This window comes from Solea senegalensis, unplaced genomic scaffold (assembly GCF_019176455.1).
Source record: "Solea senegalensis isolate Sse05_10M unplaced genomic scaffold, IFAPA_SoseM_1 scf7180000017431, whole genome shotgun sequence".
Taxonomy (NCBI): domain Eukaryota; kingdom Metazoa; phylum Chordata; class Actinopteri; order Pleuronectiformes; family Soleidae; genus Solea; species Solea senegalensis.
Genome location: NW_025322401.1, coordinates 1 through 9,015, shown reverse-complemented (window position 1 = coordinate 9,015; position 9,015 = coordinate 1). Strand labels below are relative to the sequence as shown.

Below are 9,015 nucleotides of genomic sequence, written 5' to 3'. Positions count from 1 at the left end.
CTTTATCACCGACGCGTGGGGACAGCGGGTGGACGTAATGTCTGTAGAGACATTTCTTTATCACTGACGCGTCGGGGACGGGTGGACATGTCTGTGTGAAGACATTTCTTTATCACTGACACGTCGGGGACAGGCGGACATGTCTCTGTGAAGACATTTCTTTATCATTGACACGTCGGACATGTGTCTGTGGAGACATTTCTTTATCACTGACACGTCAGGGACAGGTGGACATGTGTCTGTGGAGACATTTCTTTATCACTGACATGTCAGGGACAGGTGGACATGTCTCTGTGAGGACATCCTTACAGCTTTGTCTCACAGTGGTTCTGATGGACTGTTGTAAAGGTCTAACCCTGAGGCTCATCCTCACACTCTCTCTGACTCGTCAATGGTTTGACTCATTGATCCGTTTCATCAGATTCTGAATCAGTTCAGTTCAGTCTGTTGCTCACACACACATTTAGTTCTTCTTCCTTCACAAAAGTCCAGTCAAATTCAATTTGAATTTGTGTATGTATATATATATATATATATATATATATATATGTATATACATAAATACTACTTCTGTCTTCTGCCATTATTACTATTATTTCGAAATATTATATAAGCCCACAGCAACATAAATTCATCAGGGACGTTTGGAAACTTAACGTTAGGCCTGTTCAGGTGTTATTTTACAGGTGTCTTTCCTGCTTGTATGTCAGTTAAAATGCTTTTAGTTGTCCGTCCCCTTTGTAATAAGGTGGTTGTAAGCCTTTGGTTTTATGTGTCACAGTTTATGTTTGTTAAAGTTTACATCAGTGTTAAAGTGCAGTTAAAGTGTATTACTGTTACTATTTCATACCTTAGCTTTCCCATATCATTCATAGGCTATATATACATATATATTCATTTCACTGCACTTTACTGGTTTTTGCACTCTGGTTAGACTGACATTTTCATTATTAGTCTATATTAGTCTCATGTATAGCACACCAAGCATCTGTTTTTTTATTCAAATGTAACATGCAGTCGTCACATATACTTCTCTTCTCTCTTAAGATGCACTTTTAAAATATTTCAGTACCACCCCCAGTGACACAGCATCAGGTGCTGCTGTCCCGTCTACCTCTGCACAGCCTAGTGACACAGCATCAGGACTAAAGGCTGCACCTATAGACCCTGCTGACTGGCCATCTCTTACAGACAAAGTAAGAAGAGAGTTAGTTCACAGAGGACCATTTCAAACAAAAAACAGTTACACATTTCCCCAAAACAACGATGGGAGAAGGTGTCAACAACATGACTTTTTTAAAAGAGTCTTAGTTAATGGGGAAAAATCAAAAGGAGCTGGCTGATGTACTCCAAAAAGAATGATAGCTTGCACTGTTTTTATTTGCACTGACATTTTTTACTCAAAGAAATAAAATCTTGAATACAAACGTGCAGTTTCTTTGTGATTGTATGAAAGTTCATTGTGAAATTGACTGCTGCGATGCAAGGGGGCGCCAGCTAAAATCTTGCCTAGGGCACCAAATTACTCAGGGCCGGCACTGGGTTTAGCAGAGATAACTTGGTATGTTTACTTTTATAAGAAAGGGGAGGGGGCTAATTCAAAAACCTGCCTGGTCAGGTGACAAGACCAGCGTCGTGTAACTTGCGTCCTCGGGGTTCTACACCTGGCGGGACGAGCAGGCATCGGCAGCAGACGGGACCCTAACTTGGAAGCAACTGGACTCCAAGTGGAACGGTTAGTATGATGAGTAACTGTTAGCCTAGTTATCTTTGTGGGAATTGTTAATACTCGAAAGCTTGTGGATAATTTGTTGGCGCAGCTTTTTGTTTTTATGAACGTGTGCATCGTGTTAATAGTACTTATTGCTAACACTAGCTAATGTTAACTCAAAGAAGAGTCAGCTGAATGTTAATGTTCGCTTCGTGTCCTCAGTCTGAGGACGGCTCACATACCGGCGAGTGTGCGCGACTGTATTGTTTCTATAACCGTGATTTTACGCAATAGAAAAGCGATTCTACCGCTGTCTGGGTAAAGAAGTGTAGCAGGCGCTATGGAGGAGGTTACGTTGCGAACACCGCGAGCTGCTTGCAGCGCGTTGATCCGCTTGACCCGTCCTTGGCCGCTCTTTTTCCCTCTCACTCACTCTCACACACACGCTCGTTAACATGTCAGTTTTCTCTGTAACCTCGGCGTCGTTTCGCTTCTAATACCTTATTGTATTTAACAGTGACGTTGTTGAGCTAAACATGTTCTCGTTTTCTATTTTTACAGATCCCTGTGGTGTGAGGAAGCTTTGGAAGTGTAAGTATTGTGAGTTTATCTGTGATAAAAGGGGTCACCTTTTAAAACATTATCGTTTCAAACACGGACTCTATGGTAGAACTGTCCCAGTTCCCTGCTTACACCAAGAATGTGAGTGCACATTCAATTCCATTAATGCACTAAAGGTCCACTTAGCTAAGAAGGATGCACAACTGAGTGAAACTGCTAAAGTAACCTTTCACTGTCAGTCATGTGATTTTTCTGCACCCTGCACAGAAGCGATCTTTCTCACTCACTTGCACAGTACACATTTAAAGGTTAATCACAGAGTCCAGTGTAACCTTCACACACATGTGTATTCTACATTTAATGCACACAGAAGTAAGGAGCACAGAACACACAACTGGAAGATGTTCAGGCCAGAAATAGTCTCTAGTAGTGTAACTCATTTAGTGTGTAACTCTTTATTTATCAGGTGTTCATGGAGTTCAGCAGGATCATGGGCAAGCCTGCTATTTCTGAACATTTAGACAAAGATCAATACAATGGATGTCATCATGATGACGTGTGGGGAAAACCTTTATATTTTCTGTAAAGCAAGCAGATGAACGGACACACACGTACAACACACACAAACAACACTGACACACACTTAAATGCTGTAGGAAGCGTGCTGAAGGATGGGAAAATTGGACAGAAGACATTATTGTTTCAGTTCTTCATCAGTCTATGTTGATGGAATTAGATATTGTTCTGATATGATGGTCTGTTGGTTCATGCTCTGGTCTCCCTTCATTTAGGAAGAGGAAACAGATCCTGTTTATTTGTAGTTTCTTGTACATTTGAGTGAGGGTTTCCTGTGAATTGTGTTTGTTTATGGATTTAATCACCTTTAATCTCAGGGGACATCCATGTTTTTTTCTTGTACATTTGTGACACATTCAACATCCACACAAATAACAGACAGACAGGGACAACACAGACACGCACAACACCAACACGCACAACAACAACACGTAAACAATACAGACAACACCAGAACAAAACAACACAGACACAACACCAACCGGCAACACACCGTAAACAATACAGACGTACAACACCAACACGCATAAACCACACAACACAACCACACACCGTAAACAATACCACAACACCAACCATAAACAATACAGACATGTACAACACCAACACGCATAAACAACAACACGCACAACACCAACACGCAACAAAACACGCGTAAACAACCAACCACACACCAACACGTAACACAAAACACAGACCGCGCAACACCAACACGCACAAACAAAATAACACACGCATAAACAACACGAACCAACAAACACACCATTAAACAAAGACGCATTACAACACCAACCGCAACACACGCATAACAACCGCACACACTAAGACAACACCAACACGCACACAAACAAACAACACAACACAACAATAAACACCATTAACAACAAACACAAACAACACAGACATAAACAACTAACAACCGTACAACACGCGCACACGTAAACCACAACACACCAACACAACATAAACAATAATGTACAACACCAACCGCGCATAAACAACAACACGCTACCAACACACGCGTAAACAATACGAACTAACACAACACAACACGCGTAAACAATACAGACATGTACAACACCAACACGCACACATAAACAACTGCATAAACAACAGACAACAACACCAACACGCATAACACGCGTAAACAACAGACACAACACCAGCACACCAACACACGAAACAAGACACGCACAACACCAACCGCACAACACACGTAAACAACAGACAACAACACCAACACGCATAAACACACGTAAACAACACAGACACGCAACAACGCGCAACACCGCGTAAACAACACAACACGCGTACAACACCAACACACACACCGCGTAAACAACGAACACGCATACAACACCAACACGACACAAAACAACAGACCGCGCATAACACCAACACACAAACAACACAGACCGCAACACGTAATTAAACAAACAACACAGACACACTACAACACCATAAACTGTACAACAATAACACACAAGTAAACAACACAGTTTATTTTTGTACAACACAGACACATTGTTTGGGTGTACAGACACGTACAACACCAACACACATAACACACACGTAAACAACACAGACACGTACGACACCAACACGCATAACACACATAAACAACACAGACACATTGGAGCATTTACAGGTGTTTCTTTTTTCCATCCAATTTAATTAAAACTATGTTTTATACCATATTAAAAAAAATCAAAAGCTAATTAAAGTAGAGGAAAATACAGTAATTGTAATAAATGATGAGTAGCAATAATCTGTCATAATAGTTTTATTTAATGATTTACAGTGAGTAAACACTATAATAAATATAAGTACTAAACATAAGGTTTTATGTTAATACAACTTGATATATTTAGTTTCAGCTTGTGTAAAAACTAAAGTGGTATAGGGCAACGGGTTGCCACGCGATTTGTGAGTAAAGTCAACTAATTCTGGTTAAGAGTGTATGATGTTCTCTTGTTGTCAGTGCATGAGTCTCTTACTTTGTCTCTGAGGCTCCAGGTTCATGACTGAAGGTTAAAGGTTTTCTCTTCACAGACAGACCGCTGGGTCCTGGAGACTCTGCTCTGTCCTCGTCTTCCTCCACACAACCACTCTTCTGCTGGACTTCAGTCATTCTGAGACACACACACACACACAGGTTGATCACAGATTTACTGATGCAGAAATTTAGAAGATGTGTGTCTCTACCTCATCTCCCTCTTGTCCTTTCTCTCCCCCCCTTTCTGTCCCCCATTTTCCTTTCACCCCAACCGAGGCATCGATAGCTGAGCGACGCACACTCAACAGGCTCCTGTCCATCATAGACAATCCACACCATCCACTACACAGCACCATACACAGACAGAGGAGCAGCTTCAGTGACAGACTGCTGTCAATGTCCTGCTCCACAGAAAGACTGAGGAGATCATTCCTCCCCCATGCCATCAGACTCTTCAACCTGCATCATACATGACACATACACGCAAGCACACATGTACATCTCATTCTACAACGCCTTTATATTTTTTATATATTTTTTCTTTTTTATACATATGTTTCAGTTTATATTTAGACTGTACATAGACCTGCATGCCTCTTACGTTTCTATCGTGTAACATATTCTGGAGCTGCTGAACTGTGAATTTCTCTGTGAGATGAATAAAGTATCTATCTATCATCTATCATCTATCGAGGCAGATGACCGCACATCGCTGAGTCTGGTTCTGTCAGAGATTTCTTCTTCTGTTAAGAGGGAGTTTTTTCTCTCCACTGATGACTAGTGTTTGCTCATTGTGTGAACTGTTGTGTTTCTCTGCTCTCCTTGATGTTGTCTATGTACAGACCTGAGATCATGTATGTTATGATTTGGCGCTATACAAATACAATTCAATTGAATAAACCGTCCCAATATACAGATTTACAGAGAATAACTTGTTTTCTACTGTAAAGTGTAAACCTCATATATAAAAAGCACGTCTTCTCTTTGTTGTTGTCATGAGTTTGTGCAAATGAGCTCCTCACTGACTTATCACTGCTCCACTCAAAGCATCATATTGAAAGCACTTTAAAGAGTTACCTCTCAGTTTGAGTGGAAAATCTCCTTCATGTTTCCTGGAGGACGTCTGATGTGGATCTGTGTTCAGTCCAGTGATCACACGAGAGAAAACTGTAACACATCAGGAGTTTTCTGTCAGAGAAGGTGTTTTATGAAACCTGCTGTTCATGTCACTTACATATTTGTGCCAGTAGATGGTGCTAGGCTACTCTGTATGTGACTGAAGGGCTGTTGTCTGCATTCAAGTCAGCTGATGAGCTCAGTTTTGAGAGCAAAAGTCCAATTAGATCCTGGATTACTTATTAACTGCATATTTGTTCATCAAGGACATCAAAAAGTACTAAGTACAATTACATTTCAATCATAAATGTGGATTTGATACCACTTCAAAAAAAGAATAACCTCAGTTTTGTTCAAGTCAACTTTGACCCTGGATTACTCCCAAAGTTCCAAGACAGTCTGGCTGCAGACCTGCACTGTGAGGTCTCCTGCACGGTCAGAACTGGAAGTTGATTCGAAGCCTTTCAAAATAAAAGCGAACATACCGGAAGCACGTATTTTTCGTTCCCCATGAGAAGTGTGGAGACGACGAGGTGAGTAAAAGTCAAGTGACAACAACTTTGTGTCATACAAAGAAACAGAAACAGTCTTTATTCACTAGAACGTTATGTTGCACACTATATATTGACTATATAAAGTTATATTAATTTGAAAGAATTGGGTTTTGGACTTTTGGGTAGTTTTTAGCGTTGTTATCGTATCGATAGTGCTCACTTAAATGTGCCATTTTCCTACTCAAAGACCAAGAAAACTGAGTTATATCATATAGTTTTTATATCATTTTGTTTTACTTATTACGACATTATTTGCCTCTTACAGATGCATATTTCAATCTTAAGTACCGACACTACGCCCAAAGTTGAACGCTGCACGTCATGCTGCAAGCGATTTCACTGCCCCCTGTTCCTAAAAGTGAAACCAACACAATTGTCCAAGCTGCAGAGCCACTTAGAGGCACATAGGAAAGGTGGCATTTTATTTAAAGGTAAGCATAATGTATTTGTCTGTGTGTTTGTACTCATAAGTATGAGCCAACGCTACTAACTTCTGACAGGTTGTGGTTTGGCTGGTAAAAGGGGAAAAGGAAAATGAAGGGAATGTAAGTTGCAGTGAAGAACACCTGACACCTCACCTCACAGTTTTAGTCACTTTCAAAAATGAAAAGTTTAGAATCACATTCATAACAGAGGTTATTGGTTATGTGGGTCATGTAACTAGGTATTCAGTCATTCACTTTGAATACACAAAGCTAAGTTCATTTAAAATCATCAACCCTCACACCCTCCACTGGCAAATCCATGTGGTCCACAAGGTAAGAACATAGCACAAACAATATTAAGCAATTATTCAATGAATTATGAGTAGGGCTGTAACAATATGCAATATGAAACCGAAATCGCGACACTCAGATGCACGATCCTGTATCGCGGTGTGAGAAGGCAGAATCGTGACACACCCCTTCCAACTCCCAGAGTGATCCCTCCCGTTCAGATCCAATGAATCATGTGACGCCTGCCTGCAAAAGTTGAGCTAGTTGAAGAAGAACGTGAGGAAACATGGCAACCAACCCAGAAATAGCGGATCCTCCCTCTTCATGTCAGTCAGCAGTATGGCAACATTTGGGCTACATGGTGGAGCTAAAGGACGGCAATCGTGTAGTCGACAAGACCCACACAATTTGCTGTAAGTGCTTTAAGTGACAACAGATAACGGCAGAAACATTGCCAATGCTGTCGAAGCGGCCGGATTTTCACCGCATATACGTTAATCTGGCTGCGCAGAGAGCGATGGGCGTTCACCAGACGTCCCGACTCCTCGGCAGAGTGAGGACAGTTGTCACGTTTTTCCACCGCAGCACAACAGCTGCAGCTGTGTTGAAGGAGAAACAGGTGATGCTACAGCTGCCCTTACACAAGCTGGTCACTGCAGGTGACATTGTCACAGCACAGAGAGCAAGCCTCCTCTTCTGAAGAACAAGAAGAAGAAGAAGAATGTTCAACTCCCTTAAATCAAGTTTGGTTTTCTTAAGAGAAAGAAGTTGTTTATTTGTTTCATGTTTACTTACTTGATGTGTGGTTTGCAGCACAGGCAGTAAGCCTCAGTTACCTCAGTGTGAAACACTAGCCATTTCATTTACTTTGTAAATGTAAGAGAACTTGATTGAAGAAGAATTTTCAACATGCTCCAATCATCTCCACAGTGGAGTTTAGTTCTGTTTGTTTTTCAACAGTATTTTGTTACAAAGAAAACACAAGTGTTATAGCTTTGGCTATTTATGGCTATTTATATTGTTAATAATTTGCATAGTTAATCTTGTTCTTTGGTGTTCAGTTTATAAAGGTTTTTTCAACCCCCACAAAAAAAATAAAATAAATTGTGATACGAATCGAATCGTGGGTTTGGTGTATCGTTACAGCCCTAATTATGAGGTGTTACAATTGCAAACACACATAAGATATGCCTATATAAAACAATGAGTAAATCAATATGTAAATGGGTCCAACAGTGCAGGGGGCTACATTTTCAATGCTAAATAATGGTATAAAAGAACAGTCAGCAATAGGTTGGAGTGTAGATGCATTATGCCATCACACATTAAGGTGTATTTACAGAGATTTATTGTTTCAAAATTCATTTGTAGTGCACACTAAACTAACAGCTGTCCTTTTTACGAATTAAATTAAAATACTGGAGTAAAATAATGCATGTTTTGAGGAGGCTAATATTGTTTTAAGGGGATCATAACAATAGCTGTACATCTAGTTTGCACTGATTATCTGTAGAATAACCCTAGTGGGTCATAACGTTTTGTATTTTATTTTTTTAATAAAATATTTTGTTTGTTTTTATTTTTATTATTATCCTGCGTTTTTTCACCTTATCCAGTTGAACTGGAAAGATATACCGTTTTTTTAAATCTCTTTAATTAAACACATGGATACACATAAACATATTTACATTGTAAACATAAAATAAAGACCCAAGAAATAAACATCGGGAACGAAAAATACGTGCTTCCGGTATGCTCGCTTTTATTTTGAAAAGCTTCCGATCC

General features: G+C 40.1%; 1 long non-coding RNA gene across 1 annotated transcript; it reads right to left on the bottom strand.

Moving 5' to 3' along the window:
• Positions 1 to 5,982: 5,982 nt before the first annotated feature.
• Positions 5,983 to 8,292, bottom strand: LOC122764503. Its single transcript, XR_006359737.1, has 3 exons — positions 8,026 to 8,292; positions 7,417 to 7,926; positions 5,983 to 6,011 (listed from the first exon to the last, which is right to left on the bottom strand). It is a non-coding gene; the product is annotated as an uncharacterized LOC122764503 (long non-coding RNA).
• Positions 8,293 to 9,015: the final 723 nt, after the last annotated feature.